Source organism: Symphalangus syndactylus, chromosome Y, assembly GCF_028878055.3.
Source record: "Symphalangus syndactylus isolate Jambi chromosome Y, NHGRI_mSymSyn1-v2.1_pri, whole genome shotgun sequence".
Lineage (NCBI taxonomy): Eukaryota > Metazoa > Chordata > Mammalia > Primates > Hylobatidae > Symphalangus > Symphalangus syndactylus.
In genome coordinates, this window is record NC_072448.2 from 17,609,039 (window position 1) to 17,617,372 (window position 8,334).

Below are 8,334 nucleotides of genomic sequence, written 5' to 3' on the forward strand. Positions count from 1 at the left end.
GAAGTGTATTAGTCACATTCCTTTAAGCAGACTGCACTTACAGGCACACACACACACACATGCCATGCCACTCACACACGCAGACATCTAACACTCACAAAACACCCACAGAAACACACAGCCTGGCAGCACCTGAGGCTGTGTGGTTCTTCAAAAAGCCCCACATGAGGGAGAGAAACCACAGGGAAAGCAGACGGGCTCTAACTAGAAATCGCATTCTCACAAGTTACAAAAAGAGTCACCACTGCAACGTATAGGCAAGCCTGAGGAATTCCACAGTTTCTTTTGAATCTTTAGGAATTTCATGATTCATTTCTGTGGCTCTGCTTCACATTTCTTCAGGCTGGTACATGTCCGCCCTTTGTTAGGATCATGGGACTATTTTGCAGATCCCACAAATAAGACAGGGAAGAGTCCACCACCGACATACCTCCACCGAGGTCTTCTTCTTTTCCAGTACACCAAGACTTGTCGCTAGGCAACAATGACATTTATTGTGACTCTAGCCAGAGCTCACAATCCTTCCTGGTACCCTGAGACTAGTGCATGAGCATTCATGAGGCGGGCTCAGGTGCCTGGCTGTCAGAGTTATCAGCCTGCCTAAGCAGAAAAAAAAAATGGTACAGGAAGAGTCACCCTTGTATCAGGAAAAATGCTGCCTGTGAAAACCCAATGTGGGATCCTAAATGTCTCCACCACAGGGCTTCTTCAGGCTGCCTATGTGATTGAGGCCCGCTGAAGGAGGAGGCATTTTGAGATTGTGAGAGGGTCTCTGTAAAATGCTCTTCTGACTTCATTTCCTAGTGAGACTTCAGAGACAGGTGTCAGCAAAAGAAGCCCAGGCTCTTGACCTCACTACCTACCTTCATCCTGGGTCTTGCAGAGGCTCTATGGGAAAAGCAAGAATCATGACAAAGGCAAGTCCAAGAGGGAGCAATGTTCTCACCTCTCATAGTGACCACTTAAGTGTGCAGGTGAGTTTGAGACAGTGTCTCAGAGGCTGTCTGTGGCAAACAAAAGCCTGAAAAGTGTGTCCTGTACTGCTGTTGAGGGACACTGTAGATTCCCAATTAAAGGAAAACAACAACAACAAATAAAAATCAAAGCTTGCCTGAGAGAATGAGCTGCCTTGTGTGGGAGTCCAAGAAATGTTCAATGATTCCTGTCAGAGGACCCAAAAGCCTCCTTCAAATTGCAAGCAATCTCAGCCCCGAGTACAAACAATGAGACAAGGAGCCACATCCCGGAGTGCAACAGGCGACCCGAAGTCCCTGTTGCTCTCCGAAATCATTGTCAGCTAAATAATCTGTGGTGAGAGGCAGTCTCATCCAACAGCAGCCCAATGAAAGAGACCTTCCACAATGAGAAGGCCGTGTAGATGAAATGAAACAGAGGCTAGATTACCAGGCAAAAGCCAGATACAGCTGCATGCTTCTTTCCTACAGTAATCATGCAGCCCTCCAATAGAAATGGGAGCACGAGAGTTTCCTTGTTGGTGTTGGCAACTGAAATTTATGGTTTTAAAAATATCAAAGCTGCCAAATCAGTAAAACGTTACAGTGTTTAGAAGGAAACAATCATGCAATGGTTTACCGTGATGGTCGTTCTCCATGAACGGGGAAACGTTTAGTGTGGAAGTCATTGAGCCAGAAACCCTAGGCTGAGGAGAAACATGGATGTCAGGTAAAAAAGAGACAAGTGTGGGGCCACATCCGACCCAGGATCACTCAATTCCAATCCCTTCTGACTCCGGCTATGAAAGCTCTCAAATCGGGAATTTGCCAGGATGGCCTCAAATTACACTCCAAATATTACTTGCACAGTTGAGTACTCCCACCTGAATCCCAGTTCATGGTGTGGACTGCTTTTGCAAATTAGGGAATGTGAGGATTGAGTTGGAAGCAACTTCTGTGTCATCTGTCTTCATTTTCTTGTAGGTGAGGTTGTGGGATCCTGTCCACCCTTCACCAGATTGTATCCTCACCCCATCTGACCTTATTGCTGCTCACACTCTATGTTGCATGATAAAATCCCAAGACAATGCAGGAGTACCCCTTCATGACATGAAGCACCTGCTCAGCTGGGAACCAAATTAGAGGTCAATTCAAGGGGCACTGTGAATAGAACTGCTACTGTCTTTGCCACAGAACAATGAAACACTGGGAGATGTCTGTTTTTTGGTGTGGTGTGCTCTTCTCCTTCCTGGAAAAGCAAGATTTATTTTTTTGCAGGGGGTGGTGATTTGGATGCCAATGCATCTCAGCCCACCTCCCAATTCACTGCTGACTCATTATCCATGGAAAATTAAACAACAGGGGGCCACAGAGCCCAAGCAGAACTGCAGACAGGCCAGCAAAATGTTGGGAGATTCAAAACAAGAAATGCTCTGAAATGTGTTAGCCAAATTTATTTAAACAGACTCCACTTACAGGTAGACACACACACACAATGTCACACACACATACAGACATCCAACACTGGTAACAGTCCCACAGAAACACACTGCCCAGCAGCTTCAGAGGCTGCATGGTTCTGCAGGAAGCCTCATCTGGGAGAGAGCAACACCAGGGAACACAGGCGGGGTGTGTTCCCTGTTGGTGATGGTAACTCAAATTTATGGTTTTGAAAGTATCAGAGCTGACAAATCTTTAAAATCTGATAGTGTTTAGAAGTTAACAATCACTCAATGGATTTTCATTATGGTCATTCTCCATGAACTTGGAAATCATCGTAGGCATGTTTCTTTTTTTTTTTTTTTTTTGAGACGGAGTCTCGCTGTTGCCCAGGCTGGAGTGCAGTGGCGCAATCTCGGCTCACTGCAAGCTCCGCCTCCCGGGTTCACGCCATTCTCCTGCCTCAGCCTCTCCGAGTAGCTGGGACTACAGGCGCCCGCCAACACGCCTGGCTAATTTTTTTGTAGTTTTAGTAGAGACGGGGTTTCACCGTGGTCTCGATCTCCTGACCTCGTGATCTGCCCGCCTCGGTCTCCCAAAGTGCTGGGATTACAAGCGTGAGCCACCGCGCCCGGCCGGCATGTTTCAAAAGACTCACCCATACAACGTCTAGGCAAGCCTGTGGATTCCTGCAGATCCTATTGTGTCCTTAGGGATTTTGCAGATTATTCTTTGAGCTCTGCTTGATGTTTTTTCATGCTGGATCACCTCTGCCTCTCCTAGGATCATGGGACTATCCCATGGATCCCACAAAGAAGACAGGCGAGAGTCCACCACTGGCGCACCTCCAAGGAGTTCTCCTTCTCTGCCAAGATGCAAGGACTTGTCTCTAGGCAATGATGACATTCACTGTGATGCTAGCCAGACCTCACAATCAGGCCTGGTGCCCTGATAGCAGCGCATGAGCATTCATGGGGCAGGCTCAGAATACCAGCTGTCAGAGCTGTCAGCCTTCCTAAGCAGAGGAAAATGGTACAGGCAGAGCTGGATTAGTATCGGGAATATGGCTGCTGGCAAAAACTCACTGTAAGACCCTAAAATTCTTGACTTCAGGGCCCCATCAGGCCATCTCTGTGGTCAGGTCCTGCTGGAGGAGAAGTCGTTTCAAGATTGTGAGGAGCTCACTGTAAACTGCTCTTCTGACTGCATTCCCAGAAGAGGCAGTGTGCAACAATCGAGGCCCATGGGGATTGCAATACTGTCTGGAGTGTTGTTGAGGGTTGTTTGGGTGATAGAATAATACCTGACACACCAGTTAAAGATTGTCAGGCTCTTGACCTCACTGCTTCCCTTTATTATTGGTCTAACAGGCGTTCTCCTGGAAAGACAGGAACTAAGTCAAAGGGAAGTTCAAATTGGAGCAGAGTTCTCACACCTCACATTGACATTTCAAAGGTGTAGCTAAGGTTGAGACAGTGTCTTAGAGGCCATCTGTGGTGATAGCAAGCCTGACAAGAATATCTAGTAGACGTGTTGAGATGCACAGTGGATTTCCCAGTAAAGCAAAAAAAAAAAAAAAAAAAAAAAAATTAATACTTGCCTGAGGGAAAAAGCTGCCTTGTGTGGGAGTCCAAGCAATGTTCAATGACTCTTGTCAGAGAACCCAAATTTCTCCTGCAAAATGCAAACAACCTTAGCCCCTACAATGAGACAACTACCCAAAACCTGTATCACAGGCAGCATATCTGAAGTCCCTTTTGCTCTCCGAAATCCCTGGCTGCCAAATAATCAGTGGTGAGGGGCAATCCTATCCACAACAGTCCAATAAAAAAGCCCCTCCACAATGAGAAGGCTCTGCAGATGTAATGAAACAGAGGCTAAATTACCAGCCAAAAGCCAGACACAGCTGGCTGCTTTTCATTCTACAGGAAACATCCAGCTCTTCAATATAATTGGGAAAAGAGCCCTTTTTTTTTGCAGCTGTAATGGGAATTTACAGTTTTAAAATTACCAAATGTTCACAGTCATTGAAAAGTGACAGTGTTTAGAAAGAAATATTTAAGCAATGGATTTTCAGGTCAGTCGTTCTCCGTGCACTAAAGAAGATTTAATGCGGAAGTTGTTAAGCCAGATTCAGGAAACTGTAGGCCAATGAGAAACATGAAAGTCCAGAAAAAATGAGACAAGTGTGGAGGCCACATCCCACCCAGCATCAAACCATTCCACTCACATTTGGCTAAGATTGTGAAAGCCCAGAATTCAGAAGTTTGCCAGGATGACCCCCAATTTGTACTGCAAATGTTGCTTGCATGGTAAACTACTCCTTCCTAAACACTGGGCCATGGTGTGGACTGTTTTCCAATTTAGGAAATGGGGGAAGGAGGTGGAAGGACCTTCTGTGTCATCTGTCTTCATGTTCTTTTGCAAGTGAAATTGAAGGACCCCATCCACCCCTCACCAGATTGTATCCTCACCCCTATCTGATCTTATTTCTGCTCACACTCTATGTCCCAGGGTGAAATCCCAAGATGATGAAGGAGTGTCCCCACAGGACATGAATAACCTGCTCATCCAGGAACCCAATTCGAGGCAAATTTAATGGGCCTTGTGCACAGGACTACTAGTGTTTCTCCGTCGGTTGGTTGCAGAGCAATAAAACACTGGCGGATGTCTGCTTTTTGGTGTGATGTACTGTTTTTCTTTCTAGAAGAGTGACTTTTTTTTTGCGAGGGGAGTTCACTTGGATTCTGGCACATCTCAGCCTGCCTCCCAAATTACTGCTGATTCATTATCCATGGAAAAAATAAAGAACAGGGAGACCCACAGCCCAAGCAGAGCCACCAAAATGTTTGGAGTCTCAAAAAGGAGAAGAACTGAAGTGAATTGGCCAAATTTATTTAAGCAGACTCCACTTACGGGCACGCACACACACACACACACAAACACACAATGACAAACGCATATGCAAACATCCAACACTCACAACGCTCCCACAGAAACACAACCTGACAGCTTCTGAGGCTGTGTGGGTGTGCAGAAAGCCATATCTGGAAGAGACCAGCCCTGTGGAACACAGCCAGGCTGTACATAGAAATCACATTCTGGCAAGTTTCAAAAAGACTCTCCCCAAAAACATTTAGGCAGACCTCAGGAATCCTGCAGATCCATTTGGATCTTTAGGGATTCCACAGTTTATTACTGGGCTGTGCTTCACATTTCTTCAGGCTGGCTCACATCTGCCTTCTAAAATTATGTGATCATCCCATGAATCCCACAGAGAAGACAGGAGAGAGTATAGCACTGACTCACCTCCTTAGAGGTCTCTTCTCCAAGCCGCAGGGGGTTTTCACTAAGAATTGGTGATATTCACTAAGACTTTACCCAGAGCTCACAATCAGGCCTGATGCCCTGAGACCAGCCTATGTGAATTCATAAGGCAGGCTCAGGCACCAGGCTGTAAGAGCTGTCAGTATACCTAAGCAGAAAAATATTGCACTGGCAGAGCTGAACTGCTATTGGGAAAAAGGTTGCCTGTAAACATCCACGGGGGGAACCTAAAATTCTTGACTTCAGGGCACCATCAGGCCATCTCTGTGGTTTGGTCCCACTGCAAGAGAAGTCATTTCAAGACTGTGAGGTGCTTGCTGTAAACTGCTCTTCTGACTGCATTTCCAAAAGGGTCTGTGTGCCACAATTGAGGCACATGGGGATTGCAATATTGTCGGGTGTGTTGTTGAGGGTTCTTTGGGTGAAAGAATCCTATCTGAGAACCCAGAGGTGGGTGCCAGTGAAAGGGGGCTGGGCTCTTGACCTCGCTGCCTCCCTTCATCCTTTGCCTCACCAGGGCTCTCTGTGAAGGCAGGAAACATGACAAAGGCAAGTCCAAGGTGGGGAAGTGTTGTCACACCTCGGACTGGGCCCTGATGAGAGCAGATGAAGTTAAGAGAGTGTATCAGAGGTATCCTGCAGCAATGAAAAGCCTGAAAAGGGTGACCAGTAGTTCTTTTGAGGTACACTGTGGATTCCCCATGAAAGCAAAGAAAAATTAATGTTCTCCTTAGAGAACAATTTGCCTTGTGCTAGAGTCAAAGCAATGTCCAATGATGCCGTCAGAGGACCCAAATACCTCTGGCAAAGATCAAACATCATCAGCCCCCACAACAAGACAATGACCCAAAATCTGGAGTGCAGCCAGCCTACCTAAAGTCCCTTTTGCTCTCTGAAATCCCTGGCAGCAAAACATTCTGTGGTGAGAGGCACTCCTATCCAGCAAGAGAGCAATGAAAAAGACTCCACAATAAGAAGGCCATGCGGATAAAATGAAACAGAGATTAGATTACCAGAAAAATACCATGCCTGGGTGTCCAGTTCTCATCCTACAGGAATCATGCAGTCCTCTGATAGAAGTGGGAAAACAAGAGTTTCCTTGTCTGCATCTCTAACTGGAATTTACTGTTGTAAAACTATCAAACCTGCCTGGTGATTAAAATGTGACAGTGTTTAGAAGAAAACACTCATGCGATGAATTCCCATAAGGGTCCTTCTCCATCAAGTAGGAAAGGTTTAACGTGGAAGTCATAGATACAGACCCTGGAAACCCTAGGCCAATGAGGAACATGGAAGCCAGGAAAAGGAGATGCAAGTGTGGAGGCTATATCCCACTTAGCATCAATCCATTCCACTCCCATTTGGCTCCGGGCATGAACGCTCTCAAATTGTGTGTTTGCCAGGATGGCCCCAATTTTCACTCCAAATATTCCTTGCACATTGGAGTAATTCCTCCTGAACCCCAGGCCATGATGTGGACTTCTTGGGCACTTAAGGGAATGTGGGAAAGAAGTTGGAATTACATTCTGTGTCATCTGTTCTTTATTTATTTTATTTTCTGCAGGTGAAGTTGCAGGACCCCATCCATCCCTCACCAGATTGTATGCTCACTCCATCTGACCTTATTGCTGCTCTATGCCCCAGGATAAAATCCCAAGATGATGAAAGAGTGTCCCCTTGTGATGTGAAGCAACTGCCAAGCTGGGAGCGGAATTCGAGGTAAATTCAAAAGGCCCGCTGGACAGGACTGCTAGTGTATCTTTCTTGGTTGGCCCCAGAAAAACTAAACACTGGGAGATATCTGTTTATTTGTGTTCCTCTTCTTTTTTTTTGCAGTGGGAGGTGATTTGGACACCAGAGTCTTACAACCCAGCTCCCAATTTACTAGATTCATAATCCACAGAAAAGTAAAGAACGTGGGCCATGCAGCCAAAGAAAACCCACATAGGCCACCAAACGGATGAGACTCATAATAAAGAAGCACTGAAGTGCATTGGCCACATTTTTTTAAGCTGACTCCACTTGCAGGCACACACACACACACACACACAACACACACACACACACATCCAACCCTTGCAAAACTCCTATAGAAACACACAGCATGGCAGCTCCTGAGGCTGTATGGTTCTGCAGGAACCACAACCTGGGAGACAGCAATTCTGGAGAACACAAATGAGCTGTACCTAGAAATCTCAGAGGGTCAAGTGTCTAAAGGACTCACCCCTACAACATCTAGGCAGGCCTGAGGCATTCTGAATAATTTTTGGATACTTAAGAATTTAACGGTTTGTTTCTGGGACTCTGTTGAAGTTTCTTCAGCCTGGCTTATGTCTGTGCTTTCCCAATATCATGGGAAAATCCTGTAGATCCCACAAAGAAGACAGGTGAGTGTCCACCACCAACGCATATCCACAGAGTTTTCCTTCTCTGCCAAGCTGCAGAAACTTGTCGTAAGGCAATGGTGGCATTCACTGCGATGCTAGCCAGAGCTCATAGCTCAGGCATGGTGTCCTGTGACTAGCATTTGCACATTCATAAGGCAGCTATGGGCGCTTGGCTGTCAGAGCTGTCAGCCTGCCTAAGCAGAGGAAAATGTTCCAGGCAAAGCCTG

General features: G+C 46.2%; 1 long non-coding RNA gene across 1 annotated transcript; it reads left to right on the forward strand.

Annotated features, from left to right (window-relative positions):
- The first annotated feature begins 3,181 nt into the window (after window positions 1-3,181).
- On the forward strand, window positions 3,182-7,775 carry LOC134736086 (uncharacterized). Its single transcript, XR_010119787.1, has 3 exons — window positions 3,182-3,479; window positions 7,365-7,439; window positions 7,557-7,775. It is a non-coding gene; the product is annotated as an uncharacterized lncRNA (long non-coding RNA).
- Window positions 7,776-8,334: the final 559 nt, after the last annotated feature.